Here is a 22,043-nt window from a genome sequence, read left to right on the forward strand (position 1 = left end):
CTCAAAACAGAACCCACTATTATACTTCCTAAGTTTACAAACCATCTGCCAATCCTGGAAAATCCACCCCCAATTGTTTCCCAAACACCTACAGCTTCTAATTCTTGTAAATCTCCTCTTAGGTCTGTAATATGTTTTACATATTTCTTCACATCCTCACTTTTGTTGGAGCATTGCTGGACCTCTCACATTCTACAGACTCTGGTTTCTTTTGCAAGAAGAACGTCTAGCGCAAGATGATTTTTCACAACCATGGATCTCATAGTGTCTTATCCAGGTGACTGGTGGACACCTGTTGGGTATAAGTCAAGAAGGACGCTCAATGAAGGACCACACGCCAATTCTGAATACAATTTAGCTTTACTAGAATTTCAGATGAATATATGTATTTAGCACATCAACAATAATAAAATAAGAATGGCAATGAAAAGCATCTATTTATATATGAGTACACTACAAAGAGCATCTATGCATATATATAAGCAAAGAGTTCATTGACAGATATAAACTTTGATTAACTGTATACCAAAATGCATCACACTACGATGTTCAGGAAGCAAAATATAAACGAGTTGAATACTTCAAATAAGCTTTGATTTAGTACACACCAAAATGCATGTTTCAATTACTGCAGCAGGCTCACACTACGATGTTCAGAAAGCAAAATATAAACAACCTGAATACTTCAGATTAGCTTTGATTAACTGCATACCAAAATGCATGTTTCAATTACTGCAGCAAGCTCACACTACGATGTTCAGAAAGCAAAATATAAACAAGCTGAATACTTCAGATTATAAGCACAGTGCAAGCATAATAATCAATCATAATAATAGAGCAGAGAAACAAAGGCCTTTCATCCCTGTGTGGAACTTAACTTAGTCCACGAAATGCTGAGAAGCCCTCTACTGCCTGCTTGAACCTCTCCCCCCCTCAAGCGTCACGGTCTCTGAACAGCAAAACAGGGAGGCAGCGCTGGGCCATGGCAGCTTTCACAACCCCATCTGCGAGCTTCAAATCCCTCACCCGCACTTCAGTGCTTAAATAACTCGAAGCTTGGATTCTATCTCTTTCTGACATTTTCTAGCTATGTTATCAGTACTTGTCTCTTGGCTGCTCTGCCCTTCCCCAGTCTTTGTTTTCATTCCATCTTCTCCCTGTACTCTCGTTGTCAAGGTTGAGACGGAGTTTCCTACACAAACAAGCTTGAAAATAATATCATGAACTTTTCCACGTTGTTCGGGGGTTTCAGCAGGCATCACGCTCATCTACACTGCTCAAGCTAATTAACCCTTCGCGTCACAATGTCTTCCGCACCTTTAACTATACTGATCACATAGCTATCATTTCAGTATCTATAGCCAACAAAGAATTTGCAGTATTCATGGACAATTTATCCACTGTGGGGACAGTTTTCTAATCTTGAGTACATTCAAATTACAATGACATTTGGGACTACTGTACCAAAAATGTCTCCAAGAATTTCAGTACCACTAACACCTCTCTTAGTTCTAGGTTTCGTCTCCCATACTGTATCATTCACATGTTCCACCAGATACATCTTTGGGAAAACCACACCAGAATGGCATGTATCATACCATCCTTTGGGCAATTTGAAATATACATGACCTGCACAAACATAATTAACTCCAGGAATCATGGGATCATGTCTTTCCCAGAATGTGAGCGAAATATCTCCATATTTAAAACCATGGTCACACTCACTCTTACCCATGAGAATTGTGTTAAGGGAAGACTTGTTCTTACTCACACATAGTTACCCTTTGTGCTGCCAATCTAATAGTAGAGCTTTCATAACTCCAAAATCTCTATATTTCACTTCTTCCTCATCCAATAACCATTTATATCTCACATCCTATTCTGTTTTTCCTCTTTCATCCATTTGTCTCTTCCTATCTTCTATTGAATTAAAATATTTATTTTCTACAACAGTTAGAGAGCATGTTAAATTGTGTCTATAAGTGTAAGCCGTGTCCAGTGCCATGATCGGTTTCAATGAAGAATGAATGAATGATGGGGTATTTATATATAATGCACAGCTACTCACAGAATGTTGCAACGCTTTGGCGTCTAGCGTTGGACCGCCAGCAAAGCTTAAGTCAGTATTCCCACCACCCTTAGCTACTGAGTAAGTACGTTGTCAAAGTATTTTTTAAAACATCCTTCCTTAGTCATTACTTTCAGTTGTCTTGGAAGCTGGTTCCATAAACCCACCATCAGGACTGTGCAGGAGGAGCCCCCTCAAAATTGTTCCTTCAAACAGGGGCCTAAAAGCAGCTCAGACTGACTGGACCACTGCAATATCCCCCAATTATAGGACCTGATTCTTTCATTCAGATAAAAAAGGGCCCTTATCATGAAGGGCTTGATGTGCCAAAGTTAAAACTTTAAAAATCATTTGTTTGCCCTACGGTAACCACTGCACCCTTTTGGGAAAAAGTGACAGAGATTAATGTTTTGGGAGCTTAAACAGTAAGCGGACCGCCATGTTTTGCACTACCTGTAAGCGCTGTGTTAGTGTTGGACTTGGCCCTTATTGCGGGTTCACCCCCAGACTTTTTGCTTCCTTCCTCCTATTTTTTTTACCTCTTCCTGTTGGCTCTAGGATTCTGAACACTTTATCACTGCTGATCAGTGCTAAAGTGCAGGTGCTTTGCCTTCTAAAGTTGGTATGATTGGCTTACACCTAATTGCCATATTTAATTTACCTGTAAGTCCCTTGTACAGTGGTATCTCTATGCACAGGCCCTGTAAATTAAATGCTACTAGTGGGCCTGCAGCGCTGCTTGCACCACCCACTAAAGTAGCCTTTGAAACTTGTTCTCAGGCCTATTAGCGCAGGGCCTGCGTGCACAGTTTGCTGCCACAGGGACCTGGCATCTAAATTTACTTGTCAGGCCCAGAACTCCCCTTCTACTACATGTAAGTCACCCTTAAGTTAGGCCCTAGCCAGCCCTTTGGTCAGGGTGCTATGTATGTAGAAGGCAGGACATGTGCCTGGTTGAGTGGCCTGTCCTGGTTCTGACAAGCAGCCTATTAGGTTTCTCATTGTTGTGAGTGCTACATTTTCATAGGATTCCATTTGAAGTGCCCTGTCCTATGTCTAGGGGGTATTGTCTGATTGATGAGGGATAGCATAGGCATGTTTGGTGTGGTTGTAATGGTAGTGAGAAATGCTGCTTACTGGTGTTGGTGGATTTTTTATTATCATTACAGAAATGCCACTTCTAGAAAGTGAGCATTTCTCTGTGTCTTGGCAGAGTGACAGTTGGGCTTTGTGCATACTTTTTGGACAGCCTGTACACAGGGAGGTGTCACAGAGGTGAATCTACAGTTCGAAAGGTCTTCCTGGGCTGAGAGAAGGGGAGGCGGGTACACTTGCATCTGTAAAGGCTGTGCCCTGGCCTCACACAAAGGGCTTTTTTACCCCAAAATGATGTCTGGAGCCTATGCTGGAGGAGAGAGAGGACAATCCCAGAACCAGCTGCAACTGGTTGGAACCTTCTCTCCCCTTCTTTGCGAAACCTTAGCAAAACTGAATATAAGTACAGGGGATTTTTCCCCACAATTTGAGACACTCTGGACACTTAAACATGCTTGTAACTGGATACAGAATGCTGCTGGAGGGACTCACCAAGAACAGCCTTGGGCTGCTGCTGCTGTGCTGGCCTGTGACCTGCTTGGTCACTAGGAGGAACTACCACTGACTGCATCCCCTTTGTGTTGGCCTGTTGCTGGGCCCTGCTGCCTTGTGCTCCATCTTGGTGTCCCCAGAGACTGGGTGCTGTGGCCCCTGTCCTATGCAACGTTTTTTAGTTTCATTTCCAAAGTGCATGAGGAGCGCTTCAGCTTTGTGGAATAGCGCTTGGTGAGTGCCCCACTTAACTGGCCTAAAGTGCCTGGAGAGCGCTCAACCTTATGAGCTGAGTGCCTTGAGAGCACTCGTCCTTTTACTTGTGAGCACTGTTCCAAAAGTTGCCACTGAAAAATCACTGCCGCGAGCCTTGAGCACGACAAGCGTGTCTGAAACCCGCTGTCCAAACGTGCTCATGGGGCATAAGAGAAAGGAACGTGGGAGCAGGTGCGATCCTGGTTGTGCCTCCAGGGTGTGGGAGGCCAGTAAGAAACGCCCTTGGGGCACAGGCAGGCATCCACTTTGGTGCCTTCACCACCCTGGCCCGGGAGGGCTGGAGGAGGCTTGTGCATCACATGCAGGGTGGAACAGGCCCCCATTTCTTCTTTAAGGTTCTCAGACGGAAAACCTCAAGAGAGGCCCCCCTCTTCAAACTATAGGCCGCGGGTGGGAAGGAAGCCTCATTGGAGGCCCCTGCATCGCTTGACCCCTTGGTTTTGTTGCTCTTCTCCCCCTGGGAGTGGTAGTCGTGGCCCCGGGGGGCTGGCAGAGACCGTGGGCACCATAGTTCGGGCAATCCAGTTTATTTTCTATATAACTCTGCATTGTGTTCCCTTTGTGGTGGGGATAGTGTGTCATGTGTGTTGTGTGTGCTGTGCAAATGCTTTACACATTGCCTCTGGGATAGGCCTTACCACTCATGCCAAGCTACCAAGGGAGTGAGCAGTGATTATCTTGGGTGTGTAACTTCCTCACCCTGACTAGAGTAGGTGGGTTCTGCGTGGCTTAGATGCATACCCTAGCCAACCAGAAACCCAATTTCTAACTTTTAGATATTCTGGAATGCCCAAATAGAGGTCAATCCCAAAATCCGGCCGTGATAGTATCAAGGCTGTTTCCAAAGTGGACTGTGGCTCCACTGGAAGAAAATGTAAATATTTCTGGAGCAGGCGAAGAACCCAAATGCAGGTTTTCACCACTGATGAAACCTGTACTTTGAAGGATAATTCCACATCAAACATTATTCCCAAGTTCCTTGCCACCTTCATGGGTGGAAGGGGGGGTGGAACATCATTCGGCCAAGGCACTATCCAACCCTGTGATGGCTGTGGCCCAAACAGTAGGACCTCCATCTTATCAAGGTTACTCTGGAACTTTTTCTTTTTGAGACAGTCAAGAATTGCTTTTAAACAGAGAGCTAATGTTTCTTTGGCAGAGCTACTCCATAGGCTAAAATGAACTGCATATTGCCCGCATACAACAATATTCCATTGCTGAACTAATCCATTAAATATGCCATAGGAGCCACGTAAACGTTAAAAAAGGTGGGACTCAGGGCTGAACCCTGAGGCACCCCATCTCAGTTGTTTGACTCTAGAAGAATATAGTTTCATTCAAACTGCCTCCTCTCGGCCCTCCAGATGGTTGAGCTCCAGAAACAAGCTCACCTATCTAAGGGCCACGTCTTGTATACCCAGTTATTCCAACCTTTTTGACAAGATACTGTGATCCACAGTTTCAAATGATGCAGATAAATCCAGCAGCATCAGGGCCACATTAAGACCAGCATCTAGATGCAGCTTATTCGCTTCCAAAATTTTGAGCAAGGCAGTCTCTGTGCTGTGTCGAGCGCAGAAGCCAAACTGAGAAGGATGTAGCAGATTTTTCTTGACAAGAAAGGCATTAAACTGGTTGTTTACACAATTTTCCAATATTTTAAAGGCACTAGGTAGTAATGAGAGTGGGCGGAAATTGGATACATTTTCCTTTTTCAGGATGGGGACAGCGTTTGTGTTTTCCAGGCCTTAGGGATGATCCCTGACTGAAGTGATTTGGAAAACAGTTCCTGATAAATTGGGGCAATACTGCCTGAAACAACTGTCAAACTTTGTGGGTAAATAGGTCCTCTGATGATTCAGATCTTTACCCAACCAACTGCATCTTTAACTCCTCTACCCTAGGAGGAACAAATTGTGTAAGTTCTGTATCAACTGATGGTCTGAAAAAGTAATCAGAAATGATGGTGAAGTCTGCCATGTAATGGTTCTCCATATTGGCCTCGATTGTAAGAATCTTGTCCTCAAAGTAGTCGCTTAGGGCCTCATTGCAACGTTGGTGGTGAGACCGCCAGACCGCCATGTTGGTGGTCCCGAAAAGACTGCCAGGCCGGCCAGACCTTCCTATTGTGAGTTATACAGGGAGGCCCAAGCAAAAATGGCAGACTGCCAGCTGCACAGTAGCATGGAAATAGGTGGTCCAACAGCCAGAGCTTTCGGCACTGCAACCAACCACTGAGCTCATTATATTCACACAGTCACTGTGGTGGTTCCGTCATGGCAGTCAGCTAACGGCGGTCCGGACCACAGTGGTTCACAGTCAGCAAAGTAACAGACAAGTGCACATTGGAAGGATTTAAAAACAGTACAGCTGACACACATTGGCACAATGGACATACCTGCAAAGGACACTTTAAAACACACCCCTTTGCAGACCACAATCCTTTGCATTTCCAACACAAAACACAAAAGTCCAAGCAGCCTATTTTCCGTACACTTCATAGATTAGGCACCCCTATTTTTCACACCCTATTACACTTCCCCTCTTAAGTAAGTCCCTATCACCTGTAGTTTTTTTCCACTGTGTCTAATTTTAAAAAATCTAACTTTTTCAGAAGATGAGTTACGAGCTGTGGTGGTTGAAATCATAAGAGTAGAGTCAAAATTGTTTGGAGCACAAGTCCAGCATACGCTTCTCCGTAGGAAAATTCAAATGTGGGACAGGATCATCGACAGAGTGAATGCTGTAGGTCACCCTGCACACAAAGGAGGACATCAGGAAAAGGTGGAACAACTTCAGGTGCAAGGTACATTCACTGGTCTCCAGGCACGAGCTGCAGGCCAAGAAGGCTGGCATTGGCCCTCTCAGTGCCCCTTTAATACTCTTTGCCTGGGAGGAGAAGGTCTTGGCCATCATGCATCCTGAGGGCTTGACAGGAATACTTTGGGGAGTGGACTCTGGTAAGCTATCACACAATAAATGTCACAAAACTTAAATATCATGCATACTCATAGCTCACCGTTTGACACTGTCTTGTTCATGTACCCCAACAACATTCAATACCCAGAGTATCTGAGTATTAACACTGCCAATCTGTATAGTTAGACCCAACAGCACAGCTAATAGGAACATCACATGCCACATATCCAAATGGTGTCTGTAAGTCTTTCAAAGTACAAAAATAATCCCTGGGCTCATGGAATGTTTCTACATGTATATGTATGCCCAAACCTAAATGCAGTCTGCATACAGATACATACAGATATATAGGCCCATATTTATACTTTTTGACGCTAAACTGCGCTAACGCAGTTTAGCGTAAAAATATTTAGCGCCGTCTAACGCCATTCTGAAGCGCCATGCGGGCACCGTATTTATGGAATGGCGTTAGCCGGCGCTAGCAGACCGGCGCTGCCTGGTGTGCGTGGAAAAAAACCACGTAGACCAGGCAGCGCCGGCGTAGGGGGAAAATGGCGTTAGGACGTCTTAAAATGGGGCAAGTCAGGTTGAGGCAAAAAAATCGCCTCAACCCGATTTGCGCCATTATTTTCGACGCCCAGACGCCATTTAAATGACTCCTGTCTTAGTAAAGACAGGAGTCATGCCCCCTTGCCCAATGGCCATGCTTATGTCCCCTGGGCATGGTCATTGGGCATAGTGGCATGTAGGGGGGCACAAATAAGGCCCCCCTATGCCACCAAAAAAAATTAAAAAATATAAAAATGTATACTTACCTGAACTTACCTGAATGTCCCTGGGGTGGGTCCCTCCATCCTTGGGTGTCCTCCTGGGGTGGGCAGGGGGGGTCCCTAGGGGCAGGGGAGGGCACCTGTGGGCTCATTTTAAGCCCACAGGCCCCTTAACGCCTACCCTGACCCAGGCGTTAAAAAGTGGCGCAAATGCGGGGTTTTTTGACCCGCCAACTCCCGGGCGTGATTTTTGCCCGGGAGTATAAATACGACACATTTGCGTCGCTGTCATTTTTTTAGACGGGAACGCCTTCCTTGCATCTCATTAACGCAAGGAAGGCGTTCACGCAAAAAAATTACGCTATTTGCCCATACTTTGGCGCTAGACGCGTCTAACGCCAAAGTATAAATATGGCGTTCGTTTTGCGCCGAATTTGCGTCGAAAAAAGCGACGCTAATTCGGCGCAAACGGAGTATAAATACGGGCCATAATACCTAACATTTGTCTAGTGTGTGTAGTACAGAGAGTTACATGACATCAACTCCGAGGAGGTACTGTTTCTGTTACTGTTACTGCAAGCACAAGCTCAGTGTTCACTTGTCAAAAGCCCCTCTCTGTCAACTCCCAAATTAGGTCTACTCACCTGGGGGGATAAAATTAGTCTACTGTGGTGTAGCAGAGAGAGAAACATTACTGCAACTCCCAGGAGGCACTGTTTCTGATACTAGAAACACCTGCACAATATCCACTTGTCAAAAATACCCCTGTTTGTCATCTCCCAAATGACAAATTAAGTGGACTCACCTGGGAGGATAACATATAGTGGGTGCAGTAAAGAAAGAGGCATGACTGCAACTCCTAGCACGCCTTGTGTCTGTAACTCTAACCACTAGCCCAGTATGCACTTGTCCAAATACCCTTGTGTGTCAATTCTTCAATTGAGGTGTACACATCTGTGGGGATAACATTTGTATAGGGTGAGTAGGAGAGTTGCATGACTGCAATTCCCAGCAGGCCCTGTTTCAGGAATTCTAAACACCAGCACAGTGCCCACTCGTCCAAAGACCCCTGTTTGTCCTCTGCCAAATGAAGTGTACTCACCTGGGGGAATAGCATTTACATAGTGTGTGTAGTAGAGAAAGTGGCCTGACTGCAACTCCCAGGAGGCACTGTTCCAGTAGCTCAAACCACGAGCCCAGTGTACACTTGTCCAAAGACCCTTGTGTTGCAACTCTCAATTGAAGTGTACTCACCTGGGCGGATAACATTTGTATAGTATGTGTATTAGAGAGAGTGACATGGCTACAAGTCCCAGCAGGCCTTGAATCTGTAGCTCCAAACACCAGCCAAGTGTGCATGTGTCCAAATACTCCTGTTTGTTAACTCTCAAATGAAGATTACTCACCTGGGAGAATACCATTTGTCAAGTGTTGGGAAGTAGAGGGAGTGCCATGACTGCAAAACCCAATAGGCCCTGTTTCTTTAACTCAAACCACCCGCCTAGTGGTACATATACCCCTGTCTGTTAACTCCCAAATTAAGTGTACTTACCTGGGGGGATAACATTTGTATAGTGTGTGTAGTAGAGAGTGAGATGACTGCAACTCCCAGGAGGCCTTGTTTCTGTGACTCCTACCACCAGCCCAGTGTTCACTTGCCCAAATACATCTGTAAATGAATTGACAAATGAAGTTTACTCAACTGGGGGGTGAACTTTTGTCAAGTGTTGGGCAGTAGAGTGACTGACCTGACTGCAACTCCCAAAAGACCCTGTTTCTGTAGCTTCAAATACCAGAGCAATGGTCACTTGTCCAAAGACCCCTGTTTGTCATCTCCCAAATTAAGTTTAGTCATCTTTGAGTGATCAAGCACAGATCATTCACAAATCAGAGATGTGTTTGCCGACATAGCTCCACCTAGACTTGCTAACCCAAGATGAAATTATTGAGGATAGGAATGACGACTTACCCAGTGTATATAACACATATACCTAAGGCCTCAAGATGCATCACAATATTGGTATTGGCAGCAGACACATTGACACAACACTGTGCACATGATCATTCCAATTACATACATAACACAGTCCTGCGACTCCCTGATTCACAACAATGTAGGCCTCCAAATGGTCAAAGCCATATCTTATATAGCCACTGTTTTGCCTGCACTGGTGGCAAGATGTCAAATTTGGCATGCTTTACACATATGTCAATGCACCCATTGCCATGGTTACTTGCCACAACTGGATTAACTTAACTTTGCACAAGGTCTTTTCTTACAGTAACTGTAAACTGTTGGAGGTAAATGTAACAATACAACCAGTACGAAATTATGTTTTACATCAACAGGTCGAGCTCCCACTGGGCACACAGAGGCCATGGAACAGACTGACACTACCACCTGGATGAAGCCCTCAGTGAAGATGACGCTCCTCCACTTGTGGACATGGAGGATGGTTCTGAACCATCTGGGCAACCTGATCAGGCAGCAACAGTGAGTCTCACTGTGCCCACATTGTCTCCTCCTAGCCCTTTTGCATCAACATCACAGGCAACCATTTGCACCCCAACCTGTGTTCCCAGCATAGTGTCTACCATCTCATCCCCCTCAGTCCTGGGTCTTGAGTTACAGCGCAATTGTTGCAGAGGGAAACCTGTGGCAAGGGCACAGGCCTGTGGGGTTAGGGTGCATGGGAGGGAAGTTGTGGGCTCACTGGGTGAGGCCAGGACACCATCAGCCATGTATTGGGTGCCTATCAGGAGTCCCAAGGCATGATGGGCCAGATTTTGCATGCATAGGGACATGCAGGACCAGATGGAGGCTTACAATAACAACATGGCCTCCCTATCAGGGGTGTTGAGGGAAATACACACGACCCTGAGCAGGGCTTTTCAACAACAGTCTACCCCTTTAATTGGCTCATCAACAGTAGGTCCTTCAACATCGGTGTCAGCCACTGGAAGGGAGGCCCTGCAAGAGGAACAACAAGCTGCAGATACCACTGCATCTGTAGCAGAAGATCCACTGTGTTAGCAGGGACGTCCAGCAAGAACCCATGAGATGCGAATGGCAAGACATAAGCCTCTTCCTTAAGGACCTCCTTTGTGTGTCACACATTTACTCTGGACTGATCCTGAACCAACTGTAATTTCCAATGGGAGGAGTACTCTGGACTTTGGACTTACAATGGTGGGGCATCTACGCCAATGATTTCATTCATCATGACTGACCCCTTCACCTTTGTTTTTTTGTTAAGTTATGTCACGAATATTTAATGTTAGTCATAGCTGCACAATAAAATCACCTTTCATTGACTCCTTATCTGATGATTTTGATTTCATATTTAGCTATGTAAACTTGTCAGACCATGTGATTCATACAATGATAATCCAAGGTGCTTGTTCAAGATGGAAAATGTTGCATGTACACAGTGTCCAGCTCAGGATTACAACCTTCCCACACAAAGACATGCATACAAGTGTCGGCTCAAACCAAAATGTTTAATACAGTGTTCAGCACATAGGCTGTCAATATGTCTGAACTGTTGAAAATCAAGAGTGATTGACTTATACTGAGTAAATGAACATATTGTCAGGTACAGACCCCCAGACCACGGAAGGAAGGGATTTGTCAGACATTGTCCTGTAGAATAGGCAAACACTGATGTGGTTGATGCCAGCAGCTTGAGCCTTATCACATATCACACCAGAGCAATTCAAAATGACATAATCCAAGATACAAACAGATGCAGTACAACAGTTCCTGATCACAGGCTGTCATAATCAAATTCCCATTCATCTAGTGGTATGATACAAACATATTTCAGTTATTATGGCACAGGCACCATGGCCTACAATGATTAAACACATCTACAGCTACATACAGGTCATTCAAAAAGTGTTTAGCCAGTGCGAAGGAACAATGACTTGGTAGTAAGGTAGGGCTACATATGTGATGACCACATGATGGCATACATGATGCATCAGGCCCACTACAGGAGACAAAACAAGTGCACTGGGCACTTCTAAAACTCCACCCAAACCAAGCCAATGTTACAACTCTGATATGCCAGATGAAGATGTCATGGTGAAGGTACATGTACACAGAACAACACAAGGAGTATAGGCTTGAAACCATACCTATGACACAATTCACATAGCAAATATCTGGAAAACAAGCAAGGAAACTGACACAAAAAAAGCAACATCATCAAGGTGGGAATGTGTCAAAGGCAGGCTCTTATCAAGCAGCCTTTGGCTGAATATTGCAGAATATCAGCACCCTAGCTATTTAAAAAAACACTCAACTTCACACATTCTCACAACTGCAGCTCATTGTACAATCACAGTCATGACATCACATGACATACACTCATAAGAAGTAGTTGTGGATGAGCTCTTCTCGCAAGTCAGCTTGTTCCGCTTCACCAGTGTCACCCTCACTTGGCATTTCAGGATTCTCACCTGGTGGCACTGCAGGCCCCCTGTTCTCTGGGATGTATAGGATGTTACTACGCAGGGCGATGCTGTAGAGCATGCATCATGCCACAGTGATCTGATGCACTTTTCTGGGTGAGTAGAGGAGGGCTCCACCAGTTCCGTCCAGATAACTGAATCTGAGATTCAGGAGCTCAAAAGTCTGCTCCACTGGACACTGTGTTGTTCCATGGGCTTCATTGAAGAAGACTTCCCCTGGTGTACTTGGATTCCGCAGGGCTGATCCAGGATAACCAGCAAACACATTTGAAATGCAGATATCCACCAAAAAGATAATTTGCACATTGATGGAATGGAAGTTCTTTCTCTTGCGATAGACTTGTTCAGTAGCCTGCGGTGGCACCAAGCCAACATGTGTGCCATCAATGGCCCCACCACATGTGGTGGTTGGGCAAAACCATAGAAGTCAGCCTTCACATTGGGTAAATCCTCCTTTCGGGGGAACATGACATAACCGTCAATGTGTTTCAACATTGCAGAGAGGAAATCCTTCAAGACCATACTAAACATAGGTTGGGGCATGGCACCAGATAGGGCCATTGTATGTTGGAAGGACCATGTGGCAAGGAAGTGCATTTCTGACATGACCTGTACAATGGGTGGTAAGTGGGGAATTTCCATTAAGATGATTTATGCATGTTGGATTACTGTTAGCTGGCATCAGATCAGGCCCCAACTAAAGGGGTAAGTCCACTATTGTTTGCCTATTCAGATGGTACAGCTGTATGATGTGGAGTTCTTCCATGGTCTGAAGGTCTGGCAGTGGATGTTAGACAGGAGGTTGTTGCATCCTCCCTCTCCCAGGGTACCTATGTGTGACAAGACATGATTTGTAACATTAGTCAGAGTGTCCACAGCAACACACGTGATGCATGCCAACAATAACATGGACATAGCATTTCTGACTGGATAGACATGACACACATAACACATTCCAGCTTGCAACAACACAAGGGTCACATGTGACCCACACTGCTGTCCGCACATGTGTCCACAACATGGATTTGTGTGATACCTAACTATATGCTACACAGTTGCCCTTTGAAATGTGACTGCATTTTCTGACTGCCAAAAACTACCATCAGTGGTGGTGGTACATGCACTGCCATCATATGCCATCTGTGCCCTGTAACTCACTACACTGGAGGTTGTGTAGTAGGACCTATATAATAAGACAGCATGAGGATGTTTGTGATGTTCCTACACATATAATCTATGTGTGACACAGTTTACACAGCCATATACAGTATTTTCAAGGGCCAAAATGGTTGACCTACTCCACTGGACATTAGGAACCACACGTGACAACCGGTTGAAGTCATCCATGCGGTAGGTGGTTCTAACCCCGACATACACTGCCATAGGCTAACGTTGTTGCCTATGGCAGTCTCGGCCGAATGGCTGTGTCTGTCAGTGGTGATGAGCAGGTACGTGGCAGACGTGACCGCCATGTTCTGCTTTACTGCTAACACTGCTGTAAGCAACACCTCCACTAATTCAGCAGCTGTGTGCCGCCTCTGGGGCAGTCATGCCACACCTAGCAGGTAATAGGGCCCCTGCCTTCTCTACAGAGGAGCTGGAGAGGCTTGTAGATGAGGTCCTTCCCCTGTATGGACATCTATGGCTCACCAGAGGAGCAGGTGAGTGCTTCATATGCACATTCATGACTCTGTTCAGCACCATCCTTTCCTTTATTACAGGCTACAGTGTGCACCTGTGTTGTAGTTGGACTTATTGTGTGCCTCTTGTTGCAGTCTGTGTGGCATCACTGGGATGTACATGGTGCAGGTATTGGTGAACAGTACTATATGTTGTGTTCATTAACATTGTGTTGTGTGATGTGTTTTGGAGTTCCTAGATCCTCCTTGTGTTGAACCCACATAACTAGGCAAGGAGAATTACTGCCATCCAATGACATTTCTTTCTTTATGATGGTTCTAAATTTTAGACAACATGTATGTGCATGACAGCATTAGCTGTGTATGCATCTTTTCTGAGTCATTTGAGGATCTTTTTAGGAATGTTGATCGTGCCACAAAACTTTCAACTCACATCCAGCCTTGCCATACTGTTGTTTGGAAGGCATACAATGACTCAATCTACCCTTCAGACTGCCACACAAAGCACAAGCCACATTGTTGACGGGCACATGATGTACTGTCATGCATGAAAGTGGGGGAAATGTGAGTGTCATGTAGCTTTTATATGCTCAGCCTGCAGAGACCAGGGCCTGTCAAACGTATCTCCCAACATGGGACATAGTCCAGGCTGTAGGAGAGTCATTGTGGCTCTACAACTGTGGCAATGTGCCCACTCCCTGTACACCAGTAGATCCTGTCATGTGGCCAGTTAGATGCTCTTGTGGCAAAATGTGCCCTGAATGCCTCAGTCCATTGACTAGATTAGGAATGAGTACACACATACATCCCTGAACTAGTCCATATGTGCATTTTACATCTTTGTCAATGTGTGTCTTTGACTCATGACACGTCGCTTACTCCCACAACTTTGTTGTCACATTCACATAAGTCAAAATTGTTCTGTACTGCCTTATTGCACACTTGATAAAACTACAGTGCAGACAGTGTGTGGATTCCTGGGAGGCCATGACAGTAGCTTTCTCAAATAGCGGAAACTATACACTGCATACCTTTGTATGATGGTTGCCAAATCTGTATTTTGGACACATATGTCCAAAGGAGTGTTCTGTGGTACAGGTATATACCACAATCCCCCCTTCCCCATCCCCAGAAGTGGCATGCGTCCTCATTTGTCAGGACACTTGTCCACGCCTGCACAGGGAAGACACTTTCTGTACCCCCCTGTCAGGCCCTTCACAGTCACTCAAGTGAAGTCTGTAATATGGAAGTTGCCTGTAGGGACTCTATACAGTGAGTCAATCTCGCTGACTGTAAATGTGTTCGTCGAGTCAGGCCTGAGGACTATACTCTTCAGAAGACACATATGTGTATAGTGTCTCATTGTGGCTCACATCACAGTACATGTTGCTGGAGCCTGGGCTACCTGATGTGGGTACGCTTGCTTAGTCATTGTATGCCCTGAGCAGGGTAATGGGTTAGTCTGCAGATGATTACAAAAGTCTTTTGGCATGTCCCTGTACTTATTGCCATGTGTGCTTTACACTTGGGGTGTGTTAAACAAATTAAACTTTTTTTGCTTTGTGTTTCTGATGTGTGTGACAACCATTTTAGCAAAAACCTGTAATTGGAATTGCTTAATTTGTCTCTTGCAGCAATATAGGTAAATGCCCATCAGAAGAAGGATATTTGGAGAGCCATCACCCAGAAGGTGCAGAACCTGGGAGTCCACAGCCAGCGGGGTGCCCACTGTCACAAGAGGTGGGAGGACCTGAGATGCTGGGCCTGGAAGACTCGGGAGGTCCAGCTGGGGCTGTCCTCTCACTGTGGGTGGGGGACACGTTGGACCATGACCCCCTCCTAATGGCTCACATTCTGGCAGTGGCGTACACAGACCTTGATGTAAGTTTGATATGAAAACAGCAGCCACAAGGTGGTGAGTACAGGGCATACATAGCCATGTTAATGTGTTCGGTTCTGACTTCTCCCCTTCAGGATTAGGGATGAGCCATGTGTGACAAAGTAGATGAGTAAATGTTTGTGTAGACAGGTAACATAGTGCGTTCTGATGGGGTCTTGCCTATTGGTCTAGGGAACTCTGGGACAACACATGGCTGTGTACACTGATCAATCAAGTAATGCTTGTTGTTGTTGTGGATGTATGTTCTATGCTAGAGACCACTACTCATCAGTGTTACAGGTCAAAGAAAAAGAAGTGATGGATCACTGTCTTCAGCCATGTGAATAGTCAAGTGAGTAAATTGGCATCTGCATCCCAGAGACCACTTATCTTCAGTATGTGACAAGTGCTGGTGCCTCACTACTGTCTGTCATGTGAAGATAGCCATCATACATGTGACAGAGTATACATTGTTCTTTGGGTCAGTTGCAGATCAGAACTTTCCCCTGGTAAGTGGGGAATGTCCATTAACATGATTTATGTGCCATCATTGTTGCCAACATTCCTTGTGCCTACATGTTAGCATGTGTCCCTTACTCTTTTGACAAAATGTGTGCACTGCTGTTTCAGGCATGGTCTACCTGTGTTCATTGGATCCTTTCTGTATTCCCTCACATATATGTGCATGCCAAGCTGTGTTTGGAATAGGGCATTTGCAATTGGGCTACAGTTCATATGGTGCCACAGACAGGAGTGTATCACCATTGATTGTTGCCTCACACATACCCTCACCTGTCGTAGCATGTCCATTGGCAGGTACAACTACAGTAGCAATGAGGGGCATGGTGTGTAGGACTAGGGTTTGTACTCATAATGTGCATTTCCATGCCATTGATGTGGCATCATGTGGAAAGGTGCAACACACATATCTAATGGTGAGGATTTGTTACCTGACTGTTGGCATGCATCATGGAGTGACTTTCAGTTATGTTGGGGTCATATGTGGTTGAGTACAACCATTCATCCACAAAAATCTGGATTTGCAGGATCAAAATGGAGACACTGATGTAGCTTTGCCTTAGCAAAACATGTTGAGGGCCTTTTACAAGTACTTGCAAATCTCTGGGCCTCTCCAACATACAAAGGACTACTAGCATCTACTGATGCAATAAGAGTATGCCATTGTAAGGGTTGCTAGACATCAGTGCTGAGTTTCCTGGGGCTTGCTGATCCATTGTGTTGTGGATTCTAGAGACTTATCTCCCAGACATGTTACACATTTTGTCTCCAGTGTACATTTCCATGCCAAATGTGTAGCATATCTGAGCAACATTAGTACCACCTCCATCACTCCATTGTGCATTGTTGATATTTTTCAAGTGTGACATGGGTATTTCCATATCACCTTCCCCAGGCTACTGTACTGTTGTCAGCAACATGGCAGGCTTTAGTAGCATCATTTCTTATTGTTGTGTCATTGTGTATGTGACAAATGGATGGCTGCATGACCTTATGCAGCATCTGTGGGAATGAAGTTGGTATTGGGCTACTATTGTATGCCAACAGGTAACTGAGCTATGCTCCATGAGACAAAGCATTGAAGGTGATGTGGTATCCTACATATTCAATGGTTATTGTGATTGCACAACTTCAGCCATGCCATTGAAGTTGGCTGAGATCCTGTTTTCCCTCTGGGCAACTGCAGGCAGCTTAGATGGCATGCATGCATATGGTATGGTACATGTAGGAGGCACTTTGATGTACTTTGTTGCTGGGGCGTACTTGACATTTTGGTAATGTTTGCTAATCAGAGCTGTTGTTCTAGTGTGATCAGGAACATGTGGTGACCCTTTTTCTCTGTGTATTTTCGGCATCAGCCCCAGCAAGTGAAGGAGGCAGGGTACAACCAAGTGGGGAAGCATCTGGCCACGGTACCTCCAGTCATGAGACCACCGACATGGAGGGACCCAGTGGCCAAGAGGATGAGGAGAGTGCCATGAAGGAGGCCGGTTCTACAACCTTATCATCAGATTCTGTCTGCAGTAGTCAATCTCTAGTGGTGGTAGACCCATAAGGATCTACTCCTGTAGCATCCATGTCCGCCACTCCCAGTTCTATAGTTACCCTCCTGGTTGCTCCCCACCAGTTAGCTGTGCCCCTCACCCAAGAGGGTGGGCGTATCCTTTGCCGCAGACATCTACGCACCAGCTCCTGTTACCCTTGCTGCCCTGAGTGAGGAGGCTATTGACCTCCTGAGGAGCAGCTCTGTGGGTCAGACTGCCGTTGCGAATGCAATCCAGGGGATGGCCAGTCAACTTCAGCAGACCAATGCTGGAAGACATTCATAGTGCCATGTCTGGCCTACAGATAACTTTTCAAGCTCTGGCCTCCTCACTGAAAACAGCAAGTCACCCCCCACATTCTTCCTTGATGCACCTTCCTGTGAAGGTTCCCTAGCATTGATTGGAGTCAAGTGTGGGCACATCTATGAGCGTGAACATTACTTGGACTGACCAATGGCCTCTGTTCTTATGAATTTTGCATTAATAAACCCAAATAGTTGTTTTGTTGGATGCACATTTGTCCTGCAATTCCTTTCCTCCCTTTATGTTGTTCCTTAGTAACTTGTGTTGTATGCCTACAGGTGTGTTCGTTTCAACCTGATTACTGATCCATTTGCTGTTGTTTGCAAAATCTGACATTATTAGTAGTGCTGGTGTCGCCTAGGACAAGGGTAGATGCTGACTGTATGGATGTTTGTTTGTTAATGCAATTGTGGTGTTGTTGCATTTTGTTATGTTTAGTATGGTAAGTATTTAATCTTGTGTTGTCCAATGTCAGCATGTGTGGTGTTAGACTTGTCCCCCTGATATGGATTATACATTTGTTTCATGTGTAGAAGCTAGAATTTTGTATGCCCACACATGTGGGGTGTTCAATTGTGTCTCCTACTTTCATTTGCATTTGACTGTGCATGTGTCCATTTTACTGAGTGTTCCTTGCATCTAATTCTAGATGTATGACCCATGCTATTGTAGGTGTATGTGCTTTATTGACTTGAACTTCCACATTCTGCAGATGGGTATGTCACTTGGCCTTACTATTGTTTGTCCAAGAGATACCTGAAGGGCCAGTTCCTGTGCAAATGTTGTTTAGGGGCATGTGCAAAGTATAATGCGTCCCAGTGCAGCATCCTTACCTGAGTGCTCTTGATGCCTCATCCCTATTGTGCAGGTACTGTTTGCATAGTGAGCTTTGGATATTTGTCTCTCAAACTATGATGCATCCCATTGTCCTTCCATTGTGTTGCAATATGGACTGTTTCATGGGAGGGGTATTTGGGTTCTATGACACATCAAAACATTTGTGTGTTCAATCTGACGATAGTCCATGGCATGTGTGCAATGTGAGGGATTCAGTTGTATTGATAGATGTGATGTTGCTGTGTTGTTGTTGTTGTGTGACACAATGTTGTACACACTTCTCTGTCTCTGCCTCAGATGGGCAGATGTGTATTTTTGTATAGTGTGTGATACAGTGTTAGTGTCAGTGACCTGCCCAAAGGGGGCATTTAATGGCTGTGGATGTGTCATTCTTTGTGAATGGCTCCGACTGTGTAAACAATGACATGTGTACTTGGGTTCATAGCGTGAGTCTCATATCATGTGTGTGGACAATGGTGTGACGATCTGTTGTTAAGCGTAAAGACACAGGTAAGTGTGTGTACTTACTGTCATTTCGTCCATAGTGGCATGGATTTTGTGCACCTTTAATGAGCAGCAGCAGAAGGACATGTGTGATGGGCTTCATGGCGGTACAGGATATGTAACGATGCCTGCAAATGAATTGCTTCCTTTATGCTCTCCCTTTCTGCCTACTGGGAGGTAGTGGTTGGACCGCCATGGTCACATTGGCGGTGTGCAACATCATAATGAGTCCAGCAGAAACACAGGCTCCCCTGGCCTGCTTGTCCTGCCTCATCACAACAGTGGTCTGTGCTGCTTTGTGGTGCCAGAGGGACTGCGGTGGTCTTTCCTCTATAGGCCAGCCAGCATCGTAACACAGTGGTCCAACCACCAAGCCAATGGCAGTCAGACTGCTACTGCCGCCATGATGGTGCATGGACCGCCAAACTTGGAATCAGGCCCTTAGTCTGATACACCTATCTTGTTCAGGCCTTACAAGAGGGGCTTTTTCTTTAGGGTCAACAAAGATGGAAACAATCTTGAAAATGTCCTTACTATCATTGTCATGCACTGAGCATCGAAAGAGCTATGTACTTTATTAATATTCCTATGATACACCTTGAGGGCCCTTTTTGTAACAAATGTTTACCCTCTTCTAGCTAGTGGTGGTGCCATACTCTCTCAAGCTATTTACAAGCCTCTCTTTCCCCGACCAGTTTCTGAGGGAACCATTCGGCTGAGCGGTGTTTGTGACCCCTTCAAGTGGACCTCATGGGCACTGTTTGATCAGCTGCATTATGAAGCCAGTTTAATATTGCACTATCACAGTCATTAATGCTGCCAAAAAGTATGGGTCTTGACTCATCTACAGTGTTTTTCAGATTATTGATTGATGCCTTCTTCCAGGACCTCACTCCCTCCTCTAGCGTGTTGCCTCTGCAATCTACAGAGACCCCACATGCCCAGGAAAAGGGGAGTAGGAAATGGTCTGACCTGCACACCTCTATTGGGTTTCCCCTGAGTATCTCTGCATTAGAGATAATACCATCTATGGTGTGCCCTGCTATATGTGTGGGGCCCTTATCAACATACTTCAAATTAAAAGAAGCTAAAGCTTCCAAGAAGTGAAGGGACAAAGGGTCATTTATGTTCACCAAATGAATGTCAAAATCACCTAGAATTGTAGTATTTGAACAATTAATGCAAATAGGGGCAAGAGCTTGGTCCAAAGAAGACAAAATGTTGCCAGCATGGCTCGGTGGGTGATAAACTAAGACCCCCCATGAACAAATGTTTGGCACTGGGGGAGATAGTGAACCCAAGGGCTTCCACATCCTTTAATCCCTCCACATTAAGGGGGTCATTACAAGCTTGGCGGGCGCAAGCGGTAACCGCTGTGCGGCCGCCAATGCGGCCGCACTCCCGCGGACCCCATTACAACATCCCCGCTGGGCCGGCGGGCGCAAACCTAGTTTACGCCTGCCGGCCTAGCGGGGATGCGGCTGCAACATAGGAGCCGGCTCCTAATGGAGCCGGCGGTGTTGCGGCCGTGCGACGGGTGCAGTAGCAACCGTCGCGCTTTTCACTGTCTGCTATGCAGACAGTGAAAAGCTGCACGGGCCCTGTTAGGGGGCCCCAGGACTCCCTTTACCGCCAGCCTCTTCCTGGTGGTGCAAACGCCAGAAACAGGCTGGCGGTAGGGGAGTCATAATCCCCAGGGCAGCGCTGCTTGCAGCGCTGCCCTGGCGGATTATCACCGCTGGGGCTAAAACGCCGGGAAACCGCCGGCCCCGGCGGTGCGACCGCGGCGCTACCGCCGTGGTCGTAATATGGGTCTCCGTACCGCCAGCCTGTTGGCGGTACGGATGCCACATTACCCCTGGCGGTCTCCGGCCGCCAGGGTCGTAATGACCCCCTAAGTCTTACAACTGAGGAGCTTCCTAAAAATAATATCAACTCCCCCCTCTTACCTACCGTGTCTGCGTGCATACAGACATAATTATCCAGGATACCTAGCTGTAAGTCAGGACATGAATCCTTTTTTATCCACATCTCTGTCAACAAGATTGCATACCATGTGTTTTCCTCATATAGCCTAAGTATATCTAATTCATGCGCTGAGGCTGAGTTGACTATTCTTCGTCTATTGTCTGGGGCCAGACTGGTATAATGGCTGGTGCTGGCAGAGGTTGGGTTGCAGACGGGTGCAGGCACGTCGTTGCTGCAGCTATAGAGAAATAGGAGTGTAAGGCTCCGACTCCTGATGAGTTTGCAACACTAGAGTGTGTTGTTCCTAATCTAATGCCAGTCTCCGCTCTCAGTTCCCCCTTCACATAGCCAGTGCCCGGCCCTTCCCACACAGTACTTCAATTAATACGAGCAACAGTATTCAAACATGAGCGTACATCAAAATAAAAATCCAGTACTATGTACACTGAGCGCAATGCTCAAACCTCTCGGACCATTACCAAAATTTTAAACCCGACAGATACAAAAACGTGCACTGTGCAGTGTTAAAATAAATTAGATAAAAACAAATGCTAATTAAAAAATTAAACACAGGGCGGGTACACTAACCAAGCCTGCTTCCGCCAACCATATTAAAGATATATCTGGCACATATGCGCTGTGGCTGTGGAGAATGCGAAATTTCCTAGCTAGCATGAAGGAAAATTTCAATTCTATTGAGGACACGGAGGCGAGGATTATGCAGTTCTTTATTCACTCCTTATTATACAGCAG

This window comes from Pleurodeles waltl, chromosome 5 (genome assembly GCF_031143425.1).
Source record: "Pleurodeles waltl isolate 20211129_DDA chromosome 5, aPleWal1.hap1.20221129, whole genome shotgun sequence".
Taxonomy (NCBI): domain Eukaryota; kingdom Metazoa; phylum Chordata; class Amphibia; order Caudata; family Salamandridae; genus Pleurodeles; species Pleurodeles waltl.